The sequence below is a fragment of the Canis lupus genome, chromosome 3 (assembly GCF_011100685.1).
Source record: "Canis lupus familiaris isolate Mischka breed German Shepherd chromosome 3, alternate assembly UU_Cfam_GSD_1.0, whole genome shotgun sequence".
Classification (NCBI taxonomy): Eukaryota; Metazoa; Chordata; class Mammalia; order Carnivora; family Canidae; genus Canis; species Canis lupus.
This window is the reverse complement of record NC_049224.1, coordinates 37,935,776-37,947,950: the sequence shown is the minus strand read 5'-3', so window position 1 is coordinate 37,947,950 and position 12,175 is coordinate 37,935,776. Positions and strand designations below refer to the sequence as shown.

The window sequence follows — 12,175 nt, the reverse complement described above, 5'->3', positions numbered from 1 at the left end:
GCTTTTCAGCAGTTTCACTGAGGAGCAAGTCTACAGAACTCCTCATGTTGTCATGCTGGAAGTCCTTTACCTCTTCTAATATAAGATTTTCGTGCAATAAATTTCCCTCTCAACATTGCTTTAGCTACGTCTTGCTTCTTTACATATGCTGCTTGCTTGTTTTCTTTCTTTTCTTTCTTTCTTTTCTTTCTTTCTTTTCTTTCTTTCTTTCTTTCTTTCTTTCTTTCTTTCTTTCTTTCTTATTAGTCAGGGCTCTCCAGAGAAACAAAACCAATAGGGTATCTATATACTATATCATCTAACTAAAGGTAGATCATGGGCAGATCATATATATCTCTGTATCTCGATATTCTCTATCATCTATATCATTTATCTATCTATATCTCTCTATCTAATCTATCTAATCTATCATCTATCTATCTATCATCTATCTATCTATATCTATCATCTCCATATATGTATAAAAAGATTTTGTATATGGTATTGATTCAGGTGATTACAGAAGCTGGGAAGTCCCATGATCTGTCATCTGCAAGTTGGGAGACTCAGGACAGTCAGAGGTGCAGTTGGAAGGTCTGAAATCTGAGAGCCAATGCTATAGATTCCTGTTTAGGGGCACCTGATGGCTTTGTTGGTTAAGCATCTGCCTTCAGCTCAGATCATGATCCCAGGACCCCCCCCCCCCCCCCCCCAGGATCAAGTCCCATGTCGGGCTCTCTGTTCAGGGAGAGCCTGCTTCTCTCTCTCCCTATGCCACTCCACTTGCTTGTGCTCTCTGTGTATGTATGAAATAAATAAATAAAATAATTTTTTAAAAATTCTAGTTTAACTTGGAAGGCCTGAGAGCCAGGAACCAACAAGGGCAGAAGATTAACAATATAGCTCCAGCAGTCAAGCAGAGAGTGAGTTCAACCTTCCTCTGCCTTTTTGTGCTATACAGGCCCTCATTGAATCGGATGGTGCCCACCCATGTTAGGGAGGCCTTCTGCTTTATTGAGTCCATCACATCAAATGCTAATTGCTTCCAAGGACACTCTCATAGACACACCCAGAGATAATGTTTAACCAGATACGTGGGCAACTCTTAGCCTATTCAAGTTGATAGATAAAATTAACCATCACAATTTTTATTCAGTTCTGTGTATTTTAAAAATTCCTTTGAGATTTCCTCTTTGATGCATGGATTATTTATTTATTTATTTATTTATTTATTTATTTATTTATTTATTTATTTAAAGATTTTATTTATTTAGTCATAGACACACAGAGAGAGAGGCAGAGACACAGGCAGAGGGAGAAGCAGGCTCCACACAGGGAGCCCGATGTGGGACTCGATCCCAGGTCTCCAGGATCACACCTCAGGCTGCAGGCGGTGCCAATCCGCTGCGCCACCGGGGCTGCCCCAATGCATGGATTATTTAGAAGTATACCATTTAATTTTCAATATTTATAGATTTTCCTGTTGTGTTTTTTGTTTTTTGGTATTGATTTCTAGTTTGATTTCATCATGGGCAAAGAACATACTCGTGTGATTGTATCCAAATTTTAACAGAGCAGATTATTCATCTTAATGACTCCCTCACTCTTTGAATGTACAACAGAAACTCATGTACTGTGGGAGGAAGTTTCTGGGTGGGACACAGCTGCTTCTGTGTGAAGTTCAAGAGCTGTCATTGTGTTCTGTGTAAGCAGCCTCTGGGCTGCACCAGGATGAAGACAGAACCCAGGGCAGAGGGGCCCAGACCAGGCATCTGGTTATCCACTTGGGGCCTGACCCCCTGAGTCTCAGGACAGAGTCCCTCTTCTGGCACAGTGTGTTGGACTCATGGTTGGTCAGGTTTGGTCTATACCAGCAGCATACACTCAGTAGTGAGTATGGGGGTGGAGCCGGTCCCGAAACATTGGGAAACACTCACCCACAGGCCAACAAGGCAGCAGAGGATTGGGTCCTGGCTGGAGGCCTCAGCTACCTTCTGAGTTTGCAGGTGGGTCTCAGACCTCTGGTAGCTGAGGAATCCCACCCATGGTAGCCCCCTGTCCTGGGTAGCTTGGCACAGGCAGGGTATGAAATGTGAGACACAGAAGACGGACGTGGTAAAAAAAAAAAGAAGAAGAAGACCGATGTGGTTATGGGGCCAGCTTGGGAGGGATGAACTGGAACTCAAGGAGAATGGGGCAAAAATTGAGGAATCACTCTTGAGTGGGCTGCACATTTGCTCTGCCCTTCTCTTAAGTACAGAGAAATACAACTTCTTATTCCTATTCCTGGAGCAGCTTGTCGTCATCAGCTACATCCTGCTCCTTGAGCCAGAGGGTCCACAGGACTTGGTGCCCCTAATGGTCCTTTTAGCCTGATCCTAATGAGAACCTGGTGAGAATCCACAGTACCTCATCCGGATGCTGAGTGTCTCCCCTCTCTCCCTCTGTCCCGTCAGGCGGTGTTGGGTGTGGGCAGCATTGGTCACCTCTTCAGGGCATACTTGCCCTGCTCCTCCGTCCCCCACTGGGGCTGAAGTTGGTGGCCATGTGGTTTGCGTCCAGCCAAGCCACTCTTGGCTCTACCCACCTCCATTCCGTCTGGATTAGCAGCGTCACTCAACGTGTGTTCATATACACATGACTCAGTGACTCCATCTGTGGGATTTAATCCTGAAAATGTACTCACAATCAAGTGAAAACAAAGGATAAAGGTGTGACAAAAGTCAGGAAACACCTAAAGCTCACCAAACATGGCACAGTTTAAGAACAGCTTCATCCATTCACACAATGGCATGTGTCTGCCACTGGAAAGCAGGATTCCGTGGATTAAGATGTTTTGCTACGTGCTCAGTGAGCTCCACATGTGGGGAAAATGCTAGTGTAAGTATCCCCACATACGCTCACATATGCCTGGGCATCCGGAAGACACATGGCACATTGCAGGCAGCAGCCATGGCCACAGGGTGTGGGTGTGTGCACCCTATTTCGTGCATCACATTTTCTTTAACTAAATATGGATTCCATCCCCTTTAAGCCTGCTTTCCATGTCCTTTTATTATATGTGTTAAAAATCCATTCACAAGGGGCATCTGAGTGGCTCAGTGGTTGAGCATCTGCCTTTGGCTCAGGGTGTGATCTGGGGTCCTGGAATCGAGTCCCACATCAGGCTCCCTGTGCCTCTCCCTCTGCCTGTGTCTCTGCCTCTCTCATGAATAAATAAATAAGATCTTTTTTAAAAAAATCCATTCACAATTTGTAAAAAACATCTCTTTGGGGAAAAAATGAGCCTGGGAAGAAAGTGTGAGTTAAGAATCTTGTTTTTCCTAAAGACTATCCACTTTTACCCTACTAGATACAAGTCATTTTCAGGAGCCACTTGGGAATTTCCTGTTTTTGTTTTGTTTTGTTTTGTTTTGTTTTCCCGGGGATTCCAGACAAGCCAGACTGCAGCTCTGCTCAGCATGGCCAACAGCAGTCTTGGCCCATCTTGCTGTCTGAGCCGGAGCTAAGAGCAACTCACCTCCAACCTTCCCACACTGCCTGCTGCTGCCTGCTGTGGCTCCAGGCAGCTGCGAGGAGAGGCACCAGGTGCCTCAAGACCAGAAGGACATCCCCTCCCCCCGCAACAAGATGTTTTCTAGAAAGAGGGTATCTCATGAGAGTTTCAGCCTGCACCTTGGAGACCCATGAAGATGGCCCACTTTCCCCCTTGGCCTCTCCCTGGCAGAGAGGCCGGTGGGCTCTGAAGAAAGAAATGTTCCCCCACACCTGAGTACAGACATGCATACCCTGGGAAACCCACAGACACCTTCACACATGGAGACGCACTGCCAGGCACAGAGACACAGGGACACACGGACAGACACATACACAGACTAACAGACATTCACAGGTACTCACCGACACCCCCCGCAGAAGAAAGACAGATACACATACCTACAGACACTCAACACATGCACAAAGCCACCACAGACACACCCAGGACGGATGCACACAGACATACAGATACACATGAATAGACACGCATAGGCACACACAGGCTCACACACTCCTGTACACCTGTTCCCTCAGAGCCAGGCTTGCCGCTGCCCTGCCCCAGTCCCACTGTGGAGCATTTTCTCTTGGTGGGTGGACAGGTTTGTCAGATGTGCTCATCTCACACCCACTTCCACACCTGGGGCAGGTGTGAGGGCTGGCTTCCTCCCTGCCTGCTCCTGGCTCTCAGTGCAGGGGGGCTCCAGGGACTTTCCTTAGATGCTGCTTGTGAGGCCTGGGGCCCAGAAAGGTTAGTGCTGTTCTGACCATCGACCCATTTTTCAGACCTAAGTAAATCGTTTCCCACAGCCAGAGGGGAGTAGCCTCCGTGTTCCAGGGTTATGAGGGTCGGAGAGTTGGAGTGGTAGACGGTCCCCCTGGAGCACAGAACCACTGGACCCCTCAGCAAATGAGTCCTGGGCTGCTCAGCCCCACAAAACCCCCTCTGCCAGCAGGTCTGCCAGAGCAGATTCCACATCCCCTTCCTTTTTCCCTGCTTTGCTTCCCCATTCAAGAGAAGGCCCGCTGCTCGGACAAGTCAGATTTGAGGACACTAGGTCATGAATTCAGGGGATGCAGTTTCCTAATAGTTTAATGTCACCAGAAGTGGGGAGTGCCTTACTTCTACCTCTGCACATAGCTGTGGAGGACACCTGTTCCTCCGGAGTCACCCAAATTAGGGTCTCTAGAGAAAATACTGGATGCCCACTGTTTATAGCCTGAATGCTTATGTCCTCCCAAAATTCATATGTTAAATCCCAGTCCCCAATGGGATGGTATTAGGAGATGAGGCCTTTGAGAGATGGTTAGGTTATGAGGGAGCACTCGTGAATGGGATTAGTGCTCTCATAAAAGACCCCAGAGAGCCAGCAGGCCTCTTCTGCCACGAGAAAACACAGCAAGAAAACCGCTGTCTCTGAACCAGGAAGTGGGCTCCCACCGCACACGGACTCTGCTGGTGCTTGATCGTAGGACTTCCCAGCCTCCGGAGCTGTGAGAAATGGGTGTCTGTTGTTTATAAGCCACCCAGGCTGTGGTGTTCTGTTAGAACAGCCTGAATAGACAGACACCAGTTAAATTTGAGCAGAAATTCGATGGAAAATGTTTTAGTATGTCCCAAATATTGTACACGACATATTTAAACTAAAAATTGTGTTCGATGTTTATTGGAAATTCAGATTTAACCGTGCGCCCATACTTTATTTCTTCTTTCTAAATCTGGCATCCCCACCCAGACCCTTCACTTGAGGCTCCTTTTTCTTAACAAAGTAGCTGACTGGGGAGAGACTGGTGGCTGCATGCTTGCTATGGAGGCAGTGTGACCTCTTCTCCACGGGATCTCTGTCCTGCTAGGGGCAGAGGTGTGCTCCCCAGAGTTGCTGGTGTGCTCCCCCATCCCTGGGCACTCCCTCAAGTGCTCTGCGTGTGCTACAATTCCATCCTCCCAACAGTGGCACTTTCAGTTCTGCCCAGCATGGTGCTCTTGAAATGAGCCTGCTCCAGGCCTACTCCTTCTGTCCCTGGCCTGACCTCTGGCTCCTTCACCCTCTCTCTGCAGATGTTCATGGGCCACTTCCTTGACTCCAACCCAGATGGTGGTAGGAGGCAGGGTATGGGGAGCCCTGTCCTGTCCTCAGGGAGCCTGCGTGCCAGGGGGAGCTGGGCACTGCATACTCATGAACAGGGTGCTGTACTGAGGTCAGAAGGTGTAGAAGGCCCCCAGGAGCACCAGCTGGCCTGGCAGCTGGGCTCAGAGCTAGTGCAGGGGGAGGATGACTCAGCAGCACACCTGCCGGATCTGACCCCTGAGGACCACTAACTACCCTTTGCCCTTCATGCTGGACCTGGTGAGCTGATGAATAGCTGTTTCTCCCAACCTTTTCTTTTTCTTTGGGAGGCCATCCTAGAGCAGGAAAGGGCCACAGGGTGTGGCCGGTGAGGCTGGGATTGAATCTAGGGCTATCCACAGGTATATTCCTGGTCCTGGGGAGGCCAAGCTCTCGTAGCTTTCTGAAGATGATCCAGGAGGAGGAACATCTCAAACCCTAATGGCTGCTTCTTGCAAACTTTTGATCAATTAGGTGCCCTGATGGTCTGTGCAGACTAGTGTGGCTGGCTTCAGGTTCTCGAAGGCTGATGAGGAGATGGGGGAAGGGGACATCAGGGCAGCTCTGGTCCTATCTTGTCAAAATCTCCCTGATGCCAGCATATGTGGATAAAGTCGCTGGCTTCGATGGGACGGATCTGAGTTGAAGTTTTACAGCATGAGCTTTGGCCAGACCCAGAGAAACCTCAGGGGCCTGCATGGAGGAATAGAGAGGTAAGGGCACCTGGTTATAGAGGACCAGAGAGCCACAATTCACCAGGGACCACTGGGGTGGGCAGGGCCAGAGTTGAGCTTCTACCAGCATGCTTAGCCATGGAGCTCCTGAGAGTATTGTGAATGAGGAGTCCCCAGACCTCGGCTGGTCCCTGATCACAAAGCATCTCTCTGGCCCTGTCTCCTCCTGTCTCTCCCACACCCCAGGGACAGAGGCAGACAGATGATATTATCACTGCTGTCCCCAGGTGAAGAGCCTCTATCCAACTGTTGGGTGGTTTGTCCAAAACCCCAGAGGAAAATGAAGGGACTGGCTCCTGACTGCCAGGCCTGGGGGTGGAGGTGGGGAACAAGCTCACCTGGCTCCTTACTGGCAAATCCTGGTCCTGGGGTCCATCCCTGGCCTCCATCTGCTGTATCCCTCCATACTTTTCCAGAGGACAAGGAGGTCTCTCAACTGAGCACTCACACAGTATACTGGAGGCATATACCCTCTCCAAATGGATTCAGACCCCACATCTCAGGCCTACATTTCAGCTCAGGTTCTCTCTTCAACTATGACTAATCAGCACACACTTTCTCTTTCTCTCTCTCTCTGCCACTCTCTCTCAGAAGCAATTTTGAGTATTAGTTAGAAAAGTATAGAGAATTTAAGGGGGAAGAGTACTTAATGGCACTATCATCATGGTTATAATGCTATATTTTGTGCCATTAACTTTTCTTTAGAACTACAATGAAATCCATTACTTGAACTTGAAGTATATGCACAGTACATACACAACCTTACACTAATTATTTTTCACAAGTAACATTATATTTCAAAATATTAATGGGGCGTTTGAGTGGCTCAGTCGGTTAAGCATCCGCCTTCGACTCAGGTCATGGTCTCCAGGTCCTGGGATGGAGCCCCGCATCTGGCTCCCTGCTCAACGGGGGCTCTGCTTCTCCCTCTGCCCCTCCCTCTGCTCTTGTGCGCATGCTGTTTTTCTCTCATAAATAAATAAATAAATAAAGTCTCAAAAAAAATTAAGAGCTCAGTATCTGTGCCACTGAGTTCTATTTTAATTAACTGAAGCAAAAGGAGAACAACATTCAACTAGGAAGGATTGTACTCATAATCAATCTCCTAGAGTGAAGAATGTTGTTTTCTTCCATTGTACCTGCCATAGGCTGTACAATGTCCTGAGAGGATTCATTATGAGAAAAATGTCAATCACTACTTCGAGATCTTACTTTTGGAGAAACTCAGGAGAAAGCATAGGCATTTTTCTTTTCAAATAAGGGGTCTTAACTTTTCTTATTATTGGAGATTTTAACACCATTTATTAATGTATCGCTATGGTCCATGAATTTTTGCAGCCTTTGCCAAAAGTCATATGCTAAAATCCTAATCCTCAAAATAATGATATTAGGAGCTGGGGACTTCGAGAGTAGAGTAGAGCCCCATGATGGGATTAGCACCCTTGCATAAGGGGCCCCAGAAGGCTCCCCTCCCCCTTCGACCTCATGAGGATAGAGAAGTCTACAACTTGGAAGAGTGCCCTCACTTGCCTATGCCGGTACCTTGACCTCAGACTTCCAGGTTCCAGAACTGGGAGACATAAATTTTTGTTGTTTATAAGCCTCCCCACTGGGGGTGCTTCATTAGAGCAACCTGAATGGACTAAGACATATATCTAAATAACAGATTTTTACAGCTTTCAGGTAAAGCCTAGTCAAAGCCTATGAGAAGAGATAGTCTCACTTTAAATCATGACATCATTTCTTCAAGTTTTGGCTCAACCTCTTCCCAGTAAGGGCGTAGCTTCCCTAGTATGTCACCGGTGATTTTCAATACAAGTTTGTTTCAACAACTGGGGTATTTCTTGTTTGTTTGTTTATTAAAGATATTTATTTATTCATTTGCGATAGAGTGAGTGAGCATGAGCTGGGGGTCGTGGATAAAAGAAACAGACTCCCTGCTAAGCAGAGAGCCTGATGTGGGGCTGGATCCCAGGACACTGGGATCATAATCTGAGCCAAAGGCAGATGCTTAACTGACTGAATCACCCAGGGCCCCCTTTAACATCTTGTTTATTAACAAAATCATCAACCCAGCTGTCTTTATGGACTCATACACTAACATTTTATGGAATTCCTTTTTAATTACAGAAATCCTTTTTCTGTACTATCCACAACAACTATTAAACTCAGTGTTAGTATAGTAATATATACTAGTAAGTGTGCAATAAAGGAGAAAAGTTCTTGGCCACCAACTAAGAAATGTGTATTTCTACCCACTGTCTCTTAAGCACTTACTGTGGGGGATGTATGTACAACCTCACTCATAGAAATGTGGTAAAGGACATTCACCTCTGTATCCTGGTGGCAAAGAGAGTTCTCATTCTTGGGTAGCTGACTCTCCTCTAGCCACCTGCTCTCTTCAGCCTTCCATGCCACAGGCTGAGAGAAGCAGATGGATGTGTACCTCCATCTCTCATCCTGGCTTGCTTCCCAGAACCAGAGATGCCATAGTCCAGGCCACTGCTGCTTCCAGCTACTACACCCTAGAATCAGCCATTTCCCTAGAAGCCCTGATTCCTTTTGTTGGAATATGGTATTTATTTATTTATTTATTTATTTACATTTTTAAAAGATTTTATTTTTTCATGAGAAACACAGAGAAAGAGGCAGAGACATAGGCAGAGGGAGAAGCAAGCTTCCCGTGGGGAGCTCAATGTCGGACTTGATCCTGGGACTCAGGAATCATGCCCTGAGCCAAAGGCAGACACTCAACCGCTGAACCACCCAGGTGTCCCATGAATATGGTATTTAGAAACCAAGAAACGGGTGCAGGGTATGCTCCATGCTCCTGGAGTACTGCTGCTCCTGGCCCCTCCCAGCAGACAGAGCCAGGAAACATGTTTGTCCCAGCTCATTTACACACATATGCTTTTAGTCATTTCTCCACTTGTCCCTGCACACTGAACTAAGCCCGTGTTCACATCACAGTGATGTCTCAGGTTCTGGGGCAGCCCCTGAGGAAGGACTCATTCCTGCCCCCTGCCACTGTGATCTATTACCTCTCTCTCCAGCAGTGAGACGCTGGCTCCCACCATCCGCCATGTGGCCACCTGTTTGTTCAATCCCAGCAAACACGTGAAGCAGTTTCATAATTGTCTATCTCGTGAGAAACTAGAGCAGTGTTTAAGTATAGTTGCTTATGTTTGCAGTCTTTCAGTTTCCAGTCAAAACACCATTTTCCCAAGTTACTTAGGTCAGCTGCTTTTGTCCACCTCCTTCCCAGAGGCCACATCATACATTTGTGATATGGTCAGAGTCTGTGGTCACAGTCTATATTCCATGCTGGGGTCCCCCCAACTCCTTCACATGCTCAAAGTTTGCATACTGTATAGTGCAGTCTGTGATGTATAGTTCTATGGGTTTTGATCAATGCAGAGTCTTGTATCCACCACCCCAGTACCAGGCAGACAGTTCCATAGCCCTAAAAGTTCCCCTTTGAGGTCAGCCACTTCCTGATCCCCAACCCAAGCAATTGCTGATGTGTTTTCTGCCTTTGGCAGAATGTCATATGAATGGAGTCACACAATATATAGACCTTTGAATCTGGCTTCTTTCATTTATGCTATAAAAAACAGCTTCAAATGCACCAAAATCTTAATCTTGTCTTTTATCTCCCTGAAAGTAGTAAACATAGCTAATTAAGAATCTGTGAATGGTATCTTCAAAATCTGGAACTTGTGTGGGCCTGTTTCAATTGCTCAGTGTTTCTGCTAGTTTTTATTTGTGTTGGTTTGTGTTCTTGACTGCTTGGTTATCTTTTATTGTGAGTCAGATATTATATGTGCAAAGCTTTTTTTTGTAGAAAAAGTTTGAAGGATGGGGTAATGTTATTGTCTTTTTACAGATAATTTCCGATTGTTTCTGGCATGTTCATGGCCGTCAAGATCCCTTTCATACAATTCAGGAATTGAGGTCTCCTGGGCCACTCCCAGGACTGAAGCCAGGCTCTAGTCCCTATAAAGGCTAATTTCCTTGCTTCTCCTAGAAGGCAATCCTTTGATCTCTCAAAGCAAAGAGTATCTCACTCCCACTAGTCCTTTTATTCTTGATGGGTCCCAAACTCTGATGTTTCCATTCTTGTGGAATTGGTAGTCACTCCTGGACTAAAAATGGCCCCACATGTTGTCATTCTTTGTAATCCTGTTGCTAATCTGATGTCTTTTAGCAGATATTTCTTATGTTTTATGCAGCTTTTCTAGTTGGATAGATCAGATTGATTGACTCCTACTACTCAGTTTGCCATAGAAGGGGAGGCTCCCATACTTTTCTCAGGCGAGCTCTCCAATCAGACCATCCAACTTCTCATCCAATGGTTCACACTATAGGCTTGGCCCCTGGACTCCTTCTTCACTCTGGGTCATTGAAACTCATTTCCAAGAGAAATCCATGAATTGGATCTGAGTGATGGTCTTGCAGGGTGCCCAGACACACTGGCACTCTGTGTCTACACCTCTGGTATATGTGGGCAGCACCTCAGGGGTGCTCTGAGGTGAATCCTGGTTTACCTCTCAAATTACTTCCTTCCTTATCTTCATGGGGGCCCGCTCAGGGATTATTTCTCTTTTTCCAGAAAATTTTTCACCAATATTTCAATGTTCAAATGGAAAAGAATAAATACTTCCACTGTTTTACCATATGCACCTTTGAGTGACACTATTGAAGGCTATCCCATGAGTTGAAAATGGCAAAGTCACTTCCGGAAGCCTTGGAAGGTATTTTTATCCCTTTAGACTGCTAACAAGATACTGTAGCTGGGGAGCTTAACAACGAACATTTATTTCTTATGGTTCTGGAGGCTGGGAAATATAAGCTCAAGTTCATAGCAGATCCAGTATCTGATGAAAGCCCTTTTCTTGGTTTTCAGATGGCTGTCTTGCTGTGTCCTCACATGGTGATGGTGGGGTGGATAGAGAGGGCACAAGAGAGACAGGGAGACAGAGAGAGGAGGCTCTTGGCTCCATCTTATAAGGTTACTAATCCCTTCATGGACTCCACTTGCATGACCTAATCACCTCCCTAAGGTGCTAATTCCAAAGACCATCACATTGAGGGGTAGGATTTCAACATATGAATTCTAGGGAAGGGGGAAGACACAAAAATTTAGTCCACAGCAGGAGGGAAAGACTAAGGGTCATTGTAACTATTACCTTAAAGCCTTCAGATGGGGACCACCAGCCATCATTCCAAATCACAGTCAGGTTCTTTCCAAGGGCCCTCAGCCCTCTCCTTATTCACAGTACTTCATTGTCCATCCTTCAGTGTCTAGAGCTGATGGGCGTTGGCATACCGTCAGCAGTAGTTGCCCAGTGACTTCATTCGATGTCACAAAGCACCTGCCACAACGGCTCCCAGGATCACAGTTATCTGTGGCAGAAAACAATCATGGGCATGAACCAAAAGACTAGGGTTTTTTCAGGGTGGAAAGGATGTGGAGAGGTGCTTCCAAAAATATTCAAGTAAGTCCTAACCTTGAATCTATCAACACACATTTAAAGCATTTTTCCTCTGGTGGCAGCAGTTTGGATTATATCTATTGCATTTCTCTTCGGTAGAAATACTATTCAGGATGGTAGTCCTGAGGCACCTAGAAAAGCCTTTTTTGCAAATGTGGTATAAAAAATTTTTTCACTAATGGAGTTGATCATTTTTAAGGAAAAAGTTGTTTTTGAGGTCAATGCCTTTTGTGTTACTATTCATTCCTAGTTTTCAGCAACTAAATGTATGTATTAGGTGTTTCCCAAAACTGCTTGGTGGTGGCAAAGAGGCTGGACTTTATTT

The 12,175-nt window shown here is 46.2% G+C and overlaps 1 long non-coding RNA gene across 2 annotated transcripts in view; it reads right to left on the bottom strand.

Annotated features, from left to right (window-relative positions):
• Positions 1-11,697, bottom strand: part of LOC111095185 — a 56,750-nt gene extending 45,053 nt beyond the window's left edge. For both annotated transcript variants that reach the window (XR_005356901.1, XR_005356900.1), the window contains exon 1: positions 11,545-11,697. This is a non-coding gene — a long non-coding RNA (uncharacterized LOC111095185). The remainder of the gene's footprint in view (positions 1-11,544) is intronic.
• Between the last annotated feature and the right edge of the window lie 478 nt (positions 11,698-12,175).